Here is a 19,103-nt window from a genome sequence, read left to right as displayed (position 1 = left end):
CGGATATTTATGAAACGAGCGCAAGCGAGTTTCATAATTTTCATACGAGCATCTTAATTACCATTATAGGCGAGTTTCATACGACTTTTTATGCTCGACCATATTTCTAACTTGATATTATTAATATTCTTTGTATCTGACCTTGACCAATGTCCCGTATGTTGTGAGATGTGCGCAGACTCGAAAGTAGTGATTTTTTTCCGAGGAACAGATGTTCACAATGACCTTGCTAGGCCATAAGAACCTACAGAGATAACATTAAAAATAAATTAGACATTGAAAAACGAGATGAAAAATTGAATTTATTTGAATATTATTTACAATTAACGCTAATTATTATAGTAACAGAACATAACCTTCTGCGACAGTATTGGATTTCCAGCCTCCGTGACTTTTCGCTAATTCTCTTTCGATTGCATATCCGAGAATAATCGATACTTGCGGTTTTATAACGCTACAAAGCTGACCTGTCATTGGCTGAACAGTTGTAACCTGAGTCGTCATTGGCTGAAAGACTTGACCTTTAATGAGTAGGTGTACTTTAATGAGGTCTATTAAAGGTCTGCTACCAGGTGTATAATTACTACATTTCGGCATGGTCGAGCATAAAATAATATAAGATGTCAAACGGCTCTAATGGCAGAAGAAGATCTAGAATCTCAATGACTGAAGAGGCGGAGAAGACATCCTCAACGCTACTGCCTTGTAGCTAGGTATTGAATTACCAAGGACTAAAGAAAGACAAGCTTGAGTAAAAATTACCGGAAGTCATGAACCGTGAGAAGGCAATTCCTTCACATGACTTACTCATTTACATACCCGTAATGAGGAAATTTCCTTACTCGAAATCTTCAAAGAATTCAGCCGGACGGAATTAAAAGATTTTAAACAAAACTGGAAAGAATATGTCGATAGAATGCCAGATACCAGATTTACTAAACAAATAATGCAGTATCATCCTAAAGGAAGAAGATCGGTGGGCATACCTAGGAAACGATGGCTGGAGGACTTTGAAGACGGAACAGGCATTTGATTGCCTATACCATGAAGTGAAGAAGAAGAAGAAGAAGAAGAAGAAGAAGAAGAAGAAGAAATATATAAAGAGTGAACCGTAAGTGAGGTCATTAACTAGGCTCCGATTATAATACGATTTTGTAGTACTATTAAGAGCTCTTTTTATATGTTTAATATTCTAGCTGTGAAGTGATGTAGAAATACCACAGAATGTAAACAGATACAATGCAATACAATTAATTTCAAGGTTTTATTCTTTGAGATATTTCAAACGAAAAAGTCTAATACAATTTTGCTCGTATTTGTTTCCTTTATGAGGAAAAAAAATATGATTTAATATGAAGTGTTTCACAGCGCATTTTGGGAAAGCTACTGAATTAACTCGTGTCGTCGTGGTGTAAGGTATCCTGTGTAGGACTCGCGTTACGGAATGCGCGCTGATTCGAGTTCTCATGGGCGAAGAAATTTTCTCATGAAATTAAGGCCAGTGTATGGGACCGATGTCCACCCAGGATCGTGATGCACTTAGGGAGCTACGATAGGTAGCGAAATCCTGTTACGAAAGCCAGCTATAACGGCTGGGGAGATCATAGTGCTAACCACACGATACCTCCATTCTGGTTAGGTGATCGTCCACCTCTGCTTCGACATGTGGATGTGAGGCCAGTATCCGGCTGGTCGCTCATGGTTCTTCCTGGACTGTGGTGCCTCGGATTTTATTATTACTGAATTAACCCCCAATATGCTAAGTCAATTTAAGAGAGCAGTGCATTATCTGTAGTAATGTCACAAGAGGTCTGAGATTTATCTGGGAAATCTCAGACCTCGAGTGGCATTTATTAGGACTATTTCGTAAATGAAATAAAAATGTAAATAATATATCCCTAAAATTCTATCACAAAATGTAAATAATTGTACATTAACGAATATTTAACCTATTCAGACATTGTGAAGTTGAAATACTCGTCGATGAATATTGATTACTGCAATAAAGAAATTCGATGTTATTAATCAGTAATTAGTAGATTCAATATTTTGAAATTAAAGGACGAGGAAACTAAGCAACGTTATCAGATTGAAATTTCAAATAGGTTTGCTGCTTTAGCAACTGCTGACGAAGCTGAGGAAGAATTAGATGTTAAAAGCGTGTGGGACAATATCCGAGATAATATAAAAATTACAGCTGAGCAGAGCATAGGTTATCATGAAACTAAGAAAAAGAAACCATGGTTTGATGAAGATTGTTCCATTGTAGTAGATAGAAGGAAACAGGCAAAATTGAAATTCTTACAGGATCCAATTGTCGTACACTTAGGAATAAAAAGAGAGATTACTTGAAGGAAAAACTGAATGAGGTAGAAACAAATAGTAAGAATAAAAACATTCCAGATTTATATAAGGGTATAAAGGAATTTAAAAACGGATATCAGGCAAGGGTAAACGTGATCAAGGATGAGAATGGTGACTTACTTGCAGACTCTCATTCAATCCTGAACAGATGGAAAAACTATTTTGGGCAACTACTAAATATACATAGGCCAAATAGAAATGATCGGGACGAAATTCAAATACAAACTGCTGAGCCATTCATACCGGAACCCACACTTTCTGAAGTCGAAATTGCGATAGAAAATCAGAAAAAGTACAAGTCTCCAGGTATTGATCAAATTCCAGCAGAATTAATACAAGAGGGTGGAAGGGCATTATCTAGCGAGATCTATAAACTTGTACTTGCAATTTGGGAAAAGGAAATTGTACCAGAACAATGGAAGGAGTCCATAATCGTACCTATTTTTAAGAAGGGGGACAAGACTAACTGCAGTAACTTTCGAGGAATATCACTTTTGTTGACGTCGTACAAAATTTTGTCGAATATCCCTTTGAGAAGATTAATTCCATATGTACATGAAATTATTGGGGATCATCAGTGTGGTTTTAGGCGTAATAGATCGACTATTGATCAGATTTTTTTGTATTCGACAGATATTGGAGAAAAATGGGAGTATAAGAGTACAGTACATCAGTTATTCATAGATTTCAAAAAGGCGTATGACTCGGTTAAGAGAGAAGTTTTATATAATATTCTTATTGAATTTGGTATTCCCAACAAACTAGTTCGATTAATTAAAATGTGTCTTAGTGAAACTTACAGCAGAGTCCGTATAGGCCAGTTTCTGATGCTTTTCCAATTCACTGAGGGCTAAAGCAGGGAGATGCACTATCACCTTTACTTTTTAACTTCGCTCTAGAATATGTCATTAGGAAAGTTCAGGATAATAGACAGGGTTTGGAGTTGAATGGGTTACATCAGCTTCTTGTCTATGCGGATGACGTGAATATGCTAGGAGAAAATCCACAAACGATTAGGGAAAACGCGGAAATTCTAGTTGAAGTAAGTAAAGCGATAGGATTGGAAGTAAATCCCGAAAAGACAAAGTATATGATTATATCTCGTGACCAGAATATTGTACGAAATGGAAATATAAAAATTGTAGATTTATCCTTCGAAGAGATGGAAAAATTCAAATATCTTGGAGCAACAGTAACAAATATAAATGATACTCGGGAGGAAATTAAACGCAGAATAAATATGGGAAATGCGTGTTATTATTCGGTTGAGAAGCTCTTATCATCCAGTCTGCTGTCCAAAAATCTGAAAGTTAGAATTTATAAAACAGTTATATTACCGGTTCTTCTGTATGGTTGTGAAACTTGGACTCTCACTCTGAGAGAGGGACATAGGTTAAGGGTGTTTGAGAATAAGGTGCTTAGGAAAATATTTGGGGCTAAGCGGGATGAAGTTACAGGAGAATGGAGAAAGTTACACAACGCAGAACTGCACGCATTGTATTCTTCACCTGACATAATTAGGAACATTAAATCCAGACGTTTGAGATGGGCAGGGCATGTAGCACGTATGGGCGAATCCAGAAATGCATATAGAGTGTTAGTTGGGAGACCGGAGGGAAAAAGACCTTTGGGGAGGCCGAGACGTAGATGGGAGGATAATATTAAAATGGATTTGAGGGAGGTGGGATATGATGATAGAGACTGGATTAATCTTGCACAGGATAGGGACCGATGGCGGGCTTATGTGAGGGCGGCAATGAACCTTCGGGTTCCTTAAAAGCCATTTGTAAGTAAGTAAGTAAGTAAGTGGAAGAGAAGACCTTATGGCCTTAACTCTGCCAGGCAAAATAAAACTACTACTACTAATAATAACAATCCTTTTTCGGTTTTTGTGTTTCTAGTATATATCACTGTACAGGTCTAAAAACAATCCAAACACTGACAAGAATAAAAGGCCAGTCTGAGAAAGTTTCAACGCTGTCAGTGAGAAACCCGATGCGGATGTAAGCACCAGCATTATATATGAGCCTCGACACTTGAGCGGAAAGTTCGCCAGCGGCTGGGGTTGTCAAGTGTCGGGAGTTTGGCTGGGCACGGAGTTGTCCCCAGGGAGTGGACGAGACCCATGCGCTCTATTGACAAGCGAAATACTACTACTAGTAAGTCCACTCCAACTTCCAGGGCAGGGAAATGATAATATAGGTGGATGCCTTCATTTGTTTGATCTCGCAAGGACTTGCACAGGTCCGCCATGGAATTATAAGTGGAATCTCCAGTGCATGGCATATTCGCGATATTGAATTTGCTAGTTCAGAATACCTCTCACGGTTACGTTTGCTATATTTTCTTACTACGGTTACAGAAGTAGTCGCAGAAGTCGCGGCCTTTGGAAGGTCCAAAAAAACATCACCATTGGGAAATTAATTTTTTTAGAGGTAATAAATGAATCGGTTATTTTTTAAACCGAGTAAGTACAAAATTGTAAACCTTTGGAAAAACGAAAAGAAAAGAAAAAACAGAATAACCAACTAGGATGTACAGGGACATGATTTTATTTTTGCTAACATTTTTAATATTAACCTGGCTATACCTTTAGCGAACCGGAAACACCGTTCGCTACCCCCTTCCACAGCTGGAGTTCGATGATACTGGAGTAAAACACAAACAAATCACTTTACTAGGTATAGGAGGGAAGAAAAGTACTTCATCCATTTACGTAAACTAGGAAATATCGCGATTTTGAGTTCGAAAATTTTCATTGGGTTTTTATTTAATCAAAATGCAGTACTGTATTAAGAATAAGTGGTTTTACTCACGAACTGAGCTATTCATGCGAACGTATTCATTATGCACTGTATTTTATACTGTCTACATCAATTAGCGTACAATATAGAGAATGAAGTTCAATTGGAAAATAATAATAATATGGATATTTAAACACATTTTTGAAAATGGTGGCCGTTCATTTCGATAGCCTACAGGCTTCAGTTCTTTTGTGCATATTATCGCACTATAGACTATTGCATCTAATTCCAATTGCCAGTTTCGTCCTTCGTACCAGTAAGTCATGTTGAAATAATTCTGTACCTACTCTATAAAAGAGTACCTTACGTACTGTAAATTCAGTCTTCACTTCTGCCCGACCCGCACAGATAAAATTACTCAGACATGCTATCTACTGTCCGTCCAAGTGGTTATGCCGCAGGATCGTAGAAAGGAGGGAAATCACGTGACAGTTAATTACTTAGCGAGGCCCTTTTATTGAAGTTATTTCAAACAATTGTATAATATTACGTAAACGTCCAATTCCTAACAGAAATTAATGTTTTCAGAAAAGAGCTGAGACAGCCCTGCTTTTATAGAGGGGCGTGCAGAAGCAGGTGGGGGAAATCGGGATGCGACGTAGGAAAACGGACAGTACCTGTGCGAAAATATGAGTCAATATTAAAAATTATTTCGTCACTGGAAAACGCGAACATATTTCTGGAACGTACTATACTCAGTAAATCAGTGCTGTTTACTATAAGCAGCCTTGATTCTGTCTGGAGAACAGTTGAAACTTCATTAGTAGAAGGGGTAGGAGTGAAGTACATTCAAAAACTCAGGTACAATAAAAATTGAAGTAAAAATAAAATGATGTCCCTGTATTTGTAAAGATGTTTGCTTTTCAAAGTTAAGCCCGGAGTGAAGGAATCAAGGAAACATGTCACCAACGTGTATACAATATTAACCTTGTTGCTAAACAAGTTAAAAAATATCCAAGACTCACGGGATTTCGAAATAGTACATTATGCAAGGAGCCTATAATGATAGTAATTAAGAAGCGAGTATGGATGTTTATGAAACTAGCGCAAGCGAGTTTCATAATTTTCATACGAGCTTCTTAATTACCATTATAAGCGAGTTTCATACGACTTTTTATGCTCGACCATATTTCTAACTTGAAATTGTTCATTTTATTTGTATCTAACTGACCTTAAGCAATACTTCGTAAATTGTGAGATGTGCGCAGACGCGAAAGTATTGATTTTTTCCGAGGAACAGATGTCCACATTGACCTTGACAGCCTATAAGAACCTACAGAGTAAACTAAATATTAACTTTGATATAACATTGAAATCAAATTAGACATTGAAAAACGAGATGACAAATTGAATTTATTTGAATATTATTTACAATTAACGTTAATTATTATAGTAACAGAACATAACCTTCTGCGACAGTATTGGATTTCCAGCCTCCGTGACTTTTCGCTAATTCTCTTTCGATTGCATATCCGAGAATAATCGATACTTGCGGTTTTATAACGGTACAAAGCTGACTTGTCATTGGCTGAACACCTCGTACTTTAATGAGTAGATGTACTTTAATGACATGCATTAAAGGACTGCTACCAGGTGTATAATTACTACATTTCGGCATGGTCGAGCATAAAGTAATTAACAATATTGATCCCACTGTGGGTTTTGAAACGAATGAGGGACAGTCGGCAGAAGTGAATAAAGTTTAAAAAATTTACAATCCCACTATCTGCCTACTGAAGGATGCACTGAAAGGAATACTGAACGGGAGAAGAGTTCGGGGTAGAAAAAGGTATCAGATGATAACATTAAGAAAGTAAAGGTTTACATTTAAGGAAAGGTTGAGAAGATTAGACTAAAATGTAATTGTAGGTGCAGTGTAATTATCTAAGTTGTGTCATGTAATTAATTAAGTTGATATGTAATTAATTAAGATGATATGTAATTTAGTTGATATGTAAATAAATTAAGGTGATACGTAATTAATTAAGATGATATGTAATTAGGTTGGTTTGTAATTAATTAAGTTGATATGTAATTAATTAAGATGATATGTAATTTAGTTGATATGTAAATAAATTAAGGTGATACGTAATTAATTAAGATGATATGTAATTAGGTTGGTTTGTAATTAATTAATGTGATATGTAATTACTTAAGTTGGTAATAGTTGGGTGAAATAGAAGTACTTATAAGTTAGATTTACTCTTACTTATTGTACGCGTTATTATAGAATAGTTTTTATTTATAGTCCAAGGTTTATTGCATCTATTTATTTATAGTTAGAAATAAATTTAGGTTTATTTTATTTAATTTTTTGTATAATTGTAATGGTATTATTGTATATTATATATCACTGCCACCGGGTGTATACCCAATTGTAGTGTTAATAAATACATACATACATATATGGCTCATATGAGGAAACAAAAGTAAGGCATAAAATAAGACTGAAGAAAGCTGGGTTTGCAGTGAAGGACCTGCCCTTGGGCATAACAGTGAATGAATGAATAAATCCAACCATTCCCTCCAAAACTAACGACTAAAACAGCTTGAAGTAATCGGACTTCTGGTTGGAGCAAGAGGTACCGCTACTCTGTTCATGAAAGATGTGTTTAAGACATACCTGCACAAACAGCGCTCAACGAGCGCGCGCGCTCCTTCGGAGCGGGGTGAGCTATGTTTAACGCTCGCCGAAACGGAGAGGAAGATACGTCAGAATGACATAGACTTGCGATAGGTAGAGGAGAGGGAAACGACCATTCAGTTATCTAGCGGAGTGTAATGTGTAGGCCTATTCTCAGTAACTGTTTCACGTTGCTTACCTACTGCTACAGTACAGTATGGAGGAATCTAGAAGACGGAACATAACATTTAACATTTAACGATTTACAGCCGGAACTTATTGATCTTCAATGTGACCTAAGGGCTAAAGATCGTTTGAATAATCCTACTAGCCTGGTTGAGTTTTACAAGACTAAACATTAGCAATACTATCCACGACTACACAGGCTGGCTGTGAAAATGATTGCTATGTTTGGCTCAACATTTATATTTCTGAGCAACTGTTTTCTATAATCAACTTTAATAAAGGCATACATCGAACATCTGTAACTGATGTTTCATTACGATCAGTAGGCTACTGTTCATTTCAGCTGTCAATAGCATAAAACCTCCTTTTGATGTACTGATAAATAAAAATATAACAAAATGATATTGTGCATACATATAAGTAGCTATAGAATTTCTATTATTTCTGTAAAATAAATATTTATTTATTAATTAATATTAGTCCAAGATAGTTTTGCAAACACTGAACGGGAATTCATTTCATAAACATTCGTAATAATACTTCTTTTGTGTATATTTTGTATGAGGTCGCCCCTTCTTCCAGTCCACCCTTACACAGAGAGCAGCTAATATCCGCATTCCGCGCATGAGCTGTGAGCCGGCTCGGAGAGCGCAAACCTTGTGCAGGCCAGGTTTAAGAGATTTGGAATACCTACATCTATTATTCCGGTTAGGCCTATAACTTTAGCTGCTTTGAAAGGATCAATTGAAGGTTTCTTTTAAAGAACCATAGTACAAAAAATGCAAATTTGAGATATTAACCATGTTGTGAGCGTATTGTAGTGGCCAACTACTGAATTAGTTGTTAGTCGAAAAAAAAAACATAGTCCTATATTATTGGAGTGGAAGCTTAGTGATTGGCTGAAAAACGTTAGCGTGAAATTATCCTCATGAAATTCATTTATTTAAATTTAAATTATGATGATCGTGCAAAAATAGTATATTTCTTTTTTAGTTGGTTATTTAACAACGCGTATCAACTACTCGGTTATTTAGCGTCGATGTGATTGATGATAACGAGATGGTATTTGGCGAGATGAGACCGAGAATTCGTAACAGATTACCTGACATTCATCTTACGGTTAGGAAAAACCTCGGAAAAGCCCAACCAGGTAATCAGCCCAAGCGGAAATCGAACCCAGGCTCTAGAGTGACTCCAAACCAGCAGGCAAGCGCTTCAGCCGATTGAGCTACGCCGGTGTCTATATAAGGTTATGTTATTCGTTTGTTAAGTGCACAACAAAATAATCTCGGCAATAGAAGAAATTCGAATGGCAGCGTTTTCTACAAACTTTTCCTTGTTTCTGTTATAATCCACTTACCCCAAACACAGCATTAATAAATGAATTTAAATACTATTATAGTCACAATCATGCCATGCAATACAACTATGAAATCTACATCGACATGGGGAACTATTAGTAATGGAATTCCTCAAGGATCAATATTAGGTCCCCTACTTTTTCTAGTGTTTATAAATGATCTTGCCCCCCTTATAAAAGATGTAGGTCATCCCATATTATTTGCAGATGACACAGGTATAGTAATTACAGCCAATAACTCCAACACATTCCCATCTTCAACAGAGGAAATTCTCCTCAAAATATGTGACTGGTTCTCAGTCAATAAATTAGTATTAAATTGTAACAAAACTAACATAATTCAATTTAAATCCTGTCCAAATTCAACGTCGCAAATTTCTTGCGCAATAATGAACAATAGATCCCTATTAGAAACAACAACAACCAAATTTCTTGGCTTAAAAATCGATAATGTGTTAAATTGGAAAAATCATATTAAATAAATTACCCCCAAACTAAATTCAGCTTGTTTTGCTATTACATCTATGCAAAAGATAGTAAATATCAATACCTTAAAAACAATATACTTTGCATACTTCCACTCGGTAATGAGTTTTGGAATAATATTCCGGGGAAATTCTACAGATAGTAACAATATATTTCTATTACAAAAAAGAGTAATTAGAATAATAATAGGTGCCAAATCTAGGGAATCGTGTAGGACTATTTTCAAAAAACTACAAATAATGCCCATGGCTTGTCAGTATATCTTTTCATTAATAGTCTTCCCCGTATGTAATCGTGAAAACTTTGTAACTAATTCAACAGTTCATAGCATAAATACACGTCAAAAAATGACTTTCATACTCAATCGGCAAGTCTATCGTGCTATCAAAAAGGAGTGCGTTATATGACAGTAAAAATTTTTAATAGCCTCCCTATCGATATAAAAAATGAAACTCAAAACATAAAATTATTTAGGGCCAAATTAAAGAAGTACCTAATCTCTCACGCCTTCTATTCTGTAGGTGAATTCATGACATTCAATAACACTTCATGAAATTGATACTAAAACTATGTGTTGTACTAGTAGACTATATTGTAAATCTCGTCTGTATATATTTCATCTAGACTGTGACTATAAATTAAGATTTTATAATAGTATTAAGTTTTTTGACTTGTTCCATATTCTAGCTGTAAGCATGTATGAATACCATGGAATGTTAATAAATACAATACAATACAATACAATACAATGGTATGAAAGAAAAACTTCAAAACCTCGAGCGGGAATCGAACCTGTGACTTCCTGTACTCCGGTCAGGCGCTCCACCACTGAGCTATCGAGTTCGTCTCACGCCAAATGCTTGGAATTATCCTTTCATAATGGCGACTCTGTTATAGAGTACTGTCCATAGCGTCTGATATCTAGTCAGCACTGCTTATGGGTTGAAAGAAACTTTACAAATATAATCTTCATCTTACGATGTTTGGTGACGTGCTCACGTCCGTTGCTGTGACATATTAATGAATTTAAATACTATTATAATCACAATCATGCCATGGTATGAAAGAAAAATTTCACAACCTTGAGCGGGAATCGAATTGTGACTATAATAGTCTTTAAATTCATTAATATGTCACATCAACGGACTTGTACACGTCACCAAACATCGTAAGATGAAGATTACATTTGTTACAGCATTAATAATCTAATTCTTAACTTCCACATTCACATTTTTGTCTCCTAGTAAAAATTAAGTGAAGAATTTCAAACCTTGGTCTGTTCCTTCAGCTTTACTGTATCCGTCTGTCTTTATCTACCGTCGATAAAGTAACATGTTAAAAATTCAAACACGTTTGACTTTTGTCGCATTTCCTACGTCAGAAGTGTAGACTCAACCTCAGACATGTTCCCCAGTATCGTTTGCTATTAGGTAGTGTTCACATGAAATGACAGATTCACATCGGCTGTTTGGCGGGAGTCGTCTCTCTGCAAAAGGAAGTGTGCACGGTTGAAAGGCAAAGACCACACATAACATATCAATTTCCTCACATCCTACACGACAAAGACACAATAAACGCGATATTCCTGTTCCCGGAGCCCACCGGGCTAAGAAAGGCATCAAAGAAATATCATATGAAGAATAATGACATCGCATCTGTCTGGCTACGTGGATCCAACGGACGGCGAAAGAGCTGCAAGGGGAAATTTTCCAATGTCACATTAAGAGACAAAAAAGGAAACCTGAAAAGCTGAGAACAGCATCCAACTATACATGTTCTGTACCAAGATCATATTTTGGAAACCTGGTTTATCGATTACACTTTGTACTAAGAAAATTATACTCTTTAATAAGATTATGTTATGAATAATTTCAAGGTAATAGTAATATGCGTTACAAGAGCGGTATGTTGAAGTTTTCATGTTCGAGGAAAAGTTTGAAAAAGCGAAACGTAGTTGAAACATACCGCTCGTGTATCGTACATTATTTTATGCGAAGATCGTTTATTACATACTTGAAAGAGGAATTTCTAATTAGTTGCAATGAAATCTCCATCTTGGTTTCTGTTCAATGACGGCAAATTTGCAAAACAAAAATATCTATCTTCATCATTGTTGCTTTAAAATATTTTCTGTGTTTACTATACTCCAGCAGGCCGTGATATACGTCTGTCTTTTTTTTTCCCCAGTCTATAAATGCGAACTTAAAACAAACGGTAAGGTTATGTAATGGCTTATTTTTCATTTTAATATTTTAACAATATTATTTATATAACATATTGCAGTAATAACATCGGCATCTGTAATCTTGTTAATTTTTTCACGGCTTCCTTAATGTTACTATCACCAATGCAGTAACTTTAGTGGAGTTGTAGAGTTTACTTAATTTTTGTAAATATTTAAAAACAATAATTAACAGTGCAATTTAGGTGAAATTGCAGTGGTAAGTTTCCAATTTATAACTGTTACCATATTGAACGTCTCTAAAAATAATATGTTAAAAGCCTAAAGCAGTAAAATCAATATGTCACTTAAGCGGTAAGAAGAGGGAAATTGTTATGTGTGTTAGGTTGGGAATACTGAATGTGGAATTTTACACTTTCCGCGGATTGGTTTTGTGCGGAAATCAAGCAAATGCGCACGATCTCGCACAAAAGTTGTTCCGGAGCCGGGTATCGAATCCGGGACTTTTGGCAAAACGCACTCAGGTTCTACCAGGCCCTGACTCAATTTATTCCTTTATAGCCACAGACTTCAAAGTGGACTGACAACCGTCAAGCAACCAACATTGACTGCACACAAACTCTGTGTGACTTGAATTGTGTTTTTCTGTTAATGAACAGTGACGTGTATTATGCAAATCTAGCTTTCATATATAGCTTCCTGTGAAGCTGTTTTAAGTAATTTCAATTGGAAAATCGTTCCGGGGCCGAGTATCGAACCCGGGACTTTTGGCTAAACGCGCCAAGGCTCTACCACTGAACTACCCAGGAACTCCACCAGACTTCGACTCAATTTGTTCCTTTATATCCACAGACCTCAAACTGGGCTGACAACCGTCAAGCAACCAACAATGAGTGCATACAAACTCCGAGTCATTTGAATTGTGGTTTCTTCTGTTAACGAATAGTGATGTGTGTTATGGAACTGTAGCTTTCAGGTGAAGCTGATTTGAATAATTTCAAGGGGAAAATCGTTCCGGGGCCGGATACCGAACTCGGGACCTTCAGCTAAACGCGCCCAGTCTCTATCAACTGAGTTACCTAGGAACTCTACCAGCCCCTAACTCAATTTCTCCCTTTATATCCACAGACCTCAAACTGGGCTGACAACCGTCAAGCAACCAACTTTGAGTGCACACAGACTCTTTGTGTGACTTGAATTGTGTTTTTCTGTTAACGAAAAGTGATGTGTATTATGTAAATCTAGCTTTCAAGTATAGCTCCCTGTGAAGCTGATTTGAATAATTTCAAGGGGAAAATTGTTCCGGGGCCGGGTATCGAACCCGGGACCTTGGCTAAATGCGCCAAGGCTCTACCAACTGAGCTACCCTGGAACTCTACCACACCCGACTCAATTCCTCTGTGTAACTTGAATTGTGCTTTTTCTATTAACGAACAGTGATGTGTAACAGAGTTTCATAATTTTCGTACGGGTGTCTTAATTACCATTATAGGCAAGATGTCTACGACTTTTTTTTTTCGACCATAATTAAATATCTAAGATTTGAGTTTTTACAAATATCTTAACTTGTTACTTTACTGATAATATAATAATGAACATGTGGGCTAAGTATTTTCAGAGTGTTCCCAAGTAGTGCAACAGATGGCAGTCGTGCATGCCCTAATTATTGATTTTTGCAGGGCTTGGTATTGAGATTTTAACCTCAAAGCCGTAATTATTGATTTTTGCATTTCTTAGTATGGAGATTTTAACCTCAAAGCTGTAATTATTGATTTTTGCAGGGCTTGGTATGGAGATTTAACCTCAAAGCCGTAATTATTGATTTTTGCATGTCTTGGTATGGAGATTTTAACCTCAAAGCCGTAATTATTGATTTTTGCATGTCTTGGTATGGAGATTTTAACCTCAAAGCCGTAATTATTGATTTTTGCAGGGCTTGGTATGGATATTTTAACCTCAAAGCCGTAATTATTGATTTTGCAGGGCTTGGTATGGAGATTTTAACCTCAAAGCCGTAATTATTGATTTTTGCATGGCTTGGTATGGAGATTTTAACCTCAAAGCCGTAATTATTGATTTTTGCATGGCTTGGTATGGAGATTTCAACCTCAAAGCCTTAATTATTGATTTTTGCATGGCTTGGTATGGAGATTTTAACCTCAAAGCCGTAATTATTGATTTTTGCATGGCTTGGTATGGAGATTTTAACCTCAAAGCCGTAATTATTGATTTTTGCATGGCTTGGTATGGAGATTTTAACCTCAAAGCCGTAATTATTGATTTTTGCATGGCTTGGTATGGAGATTTTAACCTCAAAGCCGTAATTATTGATTTTTGCATGTCTTGGTATGGAGATTTTAACCTCAAAGCCGTAATTATTGATTTTTGCAGGGCTTGGTATTGAGATTTTAACCTCAAAGCCGTAATTATTGATTTTTGCATGTCTTGGTATGGAGATTTTAACCTCAAAGCCGTAATTATTGATGTTTGCATGGCTTGGTATGGAGATTTTAACCTCAAAGCCGTAATTATTGATTTTTGCAGGGCTTGGTATGGAGATTTTAACTTCAAAGCTTCAGGTTTTTTCCGAGGTTTTCCCTCAACCCAATAAGAGCAAATGCTAGGTAACTTTCGGAGTTGGACTCGTTTTGCTGGCATTATCACCTTCATCTCATTCAGACGCTATATAACCATAATAATAATAATAATAATAATAATAATAATAATAATAATAATAGTAATAATAATAATAATAATAATAATAATAATAATCCGTGGCGCTACAGCCCGTGAAGGGCCTAGACCGACCAGCCGGCTGCTGGCTTCACGACCACATGCCGAAGCAGAGGTGGACGATCATCCAACCAGAATGGAGGTATCGTGTGGTTAGCACGATGATCCCCCCAGCCGTTATAGCTGGTATTCGCAACCGGATTTCGCTACCTATCGTAGCTCCCCAAGTGCATCACGATGCTGGGTGGGCACCGGTCCCATACACTGGCCGAAATTTCATGAGAAAATTTCTTCCCCCATGAGGATTCGAACCAACGCGCATTCCGTAACGCGAGTCCTAGGAGGGATGCCTTAGACCACGACGCCACGGCGCGGGACCTATATAACCATAGCAGTTGCAAAAGTGTCATAAAATAACCAATAAAAAATTACTGTAATACAGGGCGGCCACTCAAACAGGAGATACTGAATGGTGCACAGGTTTGCAGTTGTGAGGAAGTTCTTGGGGATATTTCTCTGAAAGCAGATTTTAACTATTTTACACGTTGAAAAACACCATAAGTAACTACTGTTTATGTTGCCGACAACGGTAGAAGAATTTCTACTACATAGGCCTACTGTGTAATGCCATTCGTAAAGGATTGTTTATGCTCGACCATGCCGAAAGGTACAGCCCTTTAATGGACCTCATTAAAGTACACCTATTCATTAAAGTTCAGGTATTCCACCAATCAGAATATACCATTGTAGCAACATGAAAGCGCAAGTATCGATCATTCTCGGATATGCAATCGAAAGACAACTAGCGAAACGTCACGGAGGCTGGAAATCCAATACTGTCGTAGAAAGTTATGTTGAAGAATCGATCCAAAATAAAATTGAAATCTCAAATACAATATTAAACTCAGTCGAAAAAAACAACACACAAATTAACATCAATTCACAGTCATCTTCCAGCCTTTCACAAAGCACATTCCCGCAAATTCATTTCACCAATTGCACAATAAATCACTTATATTTGAAATAAAGTCAGTTCTGTTACTATAATAATTAGCGTTAATTGTAAATAATATTCAAATAAATACAATTTGCCATCTCGTTTTTCAATGTCTAATTCTATTTCAAGGTTATATCAAGATTAATGTTTAGTTTACTCTCTAGATTATACCAAGGTCAATGACATTTGTTTCTCGGAAAAAATCAATACTTTCGCGTCTGCGCACATCTCACAATTTACGAGGTACTTGCACAAGGTCAGTTCCGCTCCTCAGTCAGATAAGAATAACATGAATAGGTACTTATGAATAATTTCAAGTTAGAAATATGGTCGAGCATAAAACGTCGTATGAAACTTGCCTATAATGGTAATTAAGACGCTCGTATGAAAATTATGAAACGAGCTTGCTCTCGTTTCATAAACATACTCGCATCTTAATTACTACCATTATAGGCTCGTTGCATAATGTACTAAATAACGCTCTCTAGAAAAAATACGTACAGTACCGGTACTAATATAAACTACAGAACTTCGTATTTTTTCTGCAGCAAAAAAAGAAAAGCGTGAGGAAGACAGTCAGATAATCCGCCGATCGGTTAATAGAGTGACGGATAATCGGGGTTCTACTTGATTTCACTTTTCGATAAGCGCTCACCCATGAAATGTCTGGCGCGGGTTGGGGGTATAAACCAAAACAAAAGGTAATGGATTTTAGGAGTTTATGACTTATTTCTGGTTTCTTATGGTTTTTGGCATGTTCTTTTGTACTTCTAACAAACAGATATTGGTCCCTTCTATTAAGTAAATTTCATAACAGTTCAAAATGAGGTCTATGCAATGAACAAACAAGGGTCTGGTTTTGACTATTTAAAGGAAACGTTTACCAGTTTGAGTGAAGGAAAATTAAAAGAGGGCATTTTCATCGGTCCACAAATTCATAAAGTTATGGCTGACCCTTTGTTACAGAAAGAATGACATGACGCGCTTTCAAAGACATTTGCTAAAATTTCCTTGGGAATTCTATAGCAGAGAACTACATAGAACTTGTTGTGGAAACCATGTTAAGTGCATATCACAAAATGGAGTGTAATATGTCTTTCAAAATACACTTTTTACATTCTCACTTGGATTTCTTTCCTCTAACTTTGGAGCAGTAAGCGACGAGCATGGGGAAAGATTTCATCAAGAAATATCTGAAATAGAAAGGCGATATAAAGGAAGATCATCATCCAGCATGCTTGCAGACTATTGTTGGTTCCTTGTAAAATACAGTCACGGGTCTAGTTATAAACAGAAGTCATCCAGAAAGTTCTTTTAAATGTAAGTTCAAATTCCGAGATATCTCTCATTATACGCATGAAACATTTTTATTGTTGTTGTCCTTTAAACTATGTAACATCATTTTTGTATCCAGTACACATTTTTTAAGCATTATGAGGAATTTTGAATTCCTATGTGTTGTAATTTTATCAGTAGCATTTTCCCCGGAATATGGTACGTGATGGAACAATTTGAATTTTAAATTCAGATTTAGGGCACACATATTAGTAACTAGCCGTACCCGTGCGCTCCGCTGCACCCGTTAGAAATAAATATCGGTATAAAGTAATTACGTAATTAAACTAGAACATTTGATCCAGGGAACATTCGTGTTTGATAGAAGGATAAATCGTTTATTATGTTACTTAATTCAAATGTATTTAACAAATTAAAATGCGATCATTTTGATCCAGAGACCACTCATTTGGTCATAAAAATTATTTTAGGAAATACAGGAAACGAATGCCTATCAAGTTTTCTGTGCATAAGAAGTTATTTTAATCTTACCTGTCCTCGATTCACCCAGAAGTTACTGTAATAACATTAGAGCATTATGTCCATCTAGAGAAACTACACTTTCCAATGGTGAATTAATAATTAATTATAGAAATCGGTTAATTTAGCTTCCGATATTACTTCATACAAAGACAGAAACATTATCTGTAGGCTATGTTGCATAGCTTTCGATTGTTGTTGTCCAAGGCCCCTTACAGACGAAGTCATTTGTTTTTTATTTCATTACACCACCTTAGATGACGTTGTTATTGTAATTTTAAAACTCATTTATCTCATTAAATATCAGTCCTATCAAAATTATACATGGAATAAAACTTATCGGAAATTATTTTTAAAGAAACTTTTCTTATGTAATATTTTTCATGAAAATTAATAATAAGGGAGATATTTCGATTTATTTAATTCAAGCCCCCTTATAACCCCCTTTTAAATAAAATATTTTGAATGCCATATAGCCTAAATTCAAAGTTACAACGAACTTAATTTATATTCCAATTTTCATATAAATCGGTTCAGCCATTATCGCGTGAAAAGGTAACAAACATCCAGTCAGATAGACATATAAACAAAAATTTCAAAAAAGCGATTTTCGGTTTCAGGGCGGTTAATTATATATGTTAGGACCAATTATTTTTGGAAAATAGAAAATTACCAGAAAAATGTCGGCTACAGATTTATTATTAGTATAGATATTCACCTATTTTTATTTCGGAGTAAGACAAAAAGCAAAAATTTGTTGTTCAGTGATTATCGAGTCTGTGGACGCATTGTCGGCGGGACACTGAGAACGTCACTGGTTCAAATCCCGTTAGTACATAGATTTGTGTTTACCACAGACGGTGTCGGAACTGGTTTTCTCGGGATATAATAATTTAGTCTATTATAATTCCTTAATCTGTCGTTATCAATACCTCCGGTATGAAATTAACAGGAAATTACAGTTCCCCACAGTATCCTTCCTTGGGTAAATCACCTGCAGGATATACGTCCTTCAGTCGAGGCAGTCAATACAGAGCCTTGCGTACGACAACAATGCGTAAATCCGAGATGTGGCGTCACATCTTGGCTAACATTTAAATATTTACTGTAATGACTTTACCTTAGATCGTAAACTCTAATTCAAACGTCAGCATTCCTGCGGAAAAATAGTCTTAAAATTGTACAAACTGTAATAATAATAATAATAATAATAATAATAATAATAATAATAATAATAATAATAATAATAATAATAATAACAATAATAATACTTACTTACTTACTTACTTACTGGCTTCTAAGGAACCCGGAGGTTCATTGCCGCCCTCACATAAGCCTGCCATTGGACCCTATCCTGAGCAAAATTAATCCATTCACTATCATCAAAACCCAAATCCCTCAAATCCATTTTAATATTATCTTCCCATCTACGTCTCGGCCTCCCTAAAGGTCTTTTTCCCTCCGGCCTCCCAACTAACACTCTATATCCATTTCTGGATTCGCCCATACGTGCTACATACCCTGTCCATCTCAAACGTCTGGATTTAATGTTC

The 19,103-nt window shown here is 36.2% G+C and overlaps 1 non-coding gene across 1 annotated transcript; it reads right to left on the bottom strand.

Annotated features, from left to right (window-relative positions):
• Window positions 1-13,305: 13,305 nt before the first annotated feature.
• Window positions 13,306-13,377, bottom strand: TRNAN-AUU (transfer RNA asparagine (anticodon AUU)). Its single transcript has one exon. It is a non-coding gene; the product is annotated as a tRNA-Asn (tRNA).
• Window positions 13,378-19,103: the final 5,726 nt, after the last annotated feature.

This window comes from Periplaneta americana, chromosome 16 (assembly GCF_040183065.1).
Source record: "Periplaneta americana isolate PAMFEO1 chromosome 16, P.americana_PAMFEO1_priV1, whole genome shotgun sequence".
In the NCBI taxonomy this organism is placed as follows: domain Eukaryota; kingdom Metazoa; phylum Arthropoda; class Insecta; order Blattodea; family Blattidae; genus Periplaneta; species Periplaneta americana.
Note: the sequence above shows the minus strand (reverse complement) of the source record. Positions and strands in the feature narration are given on the sequence as shown.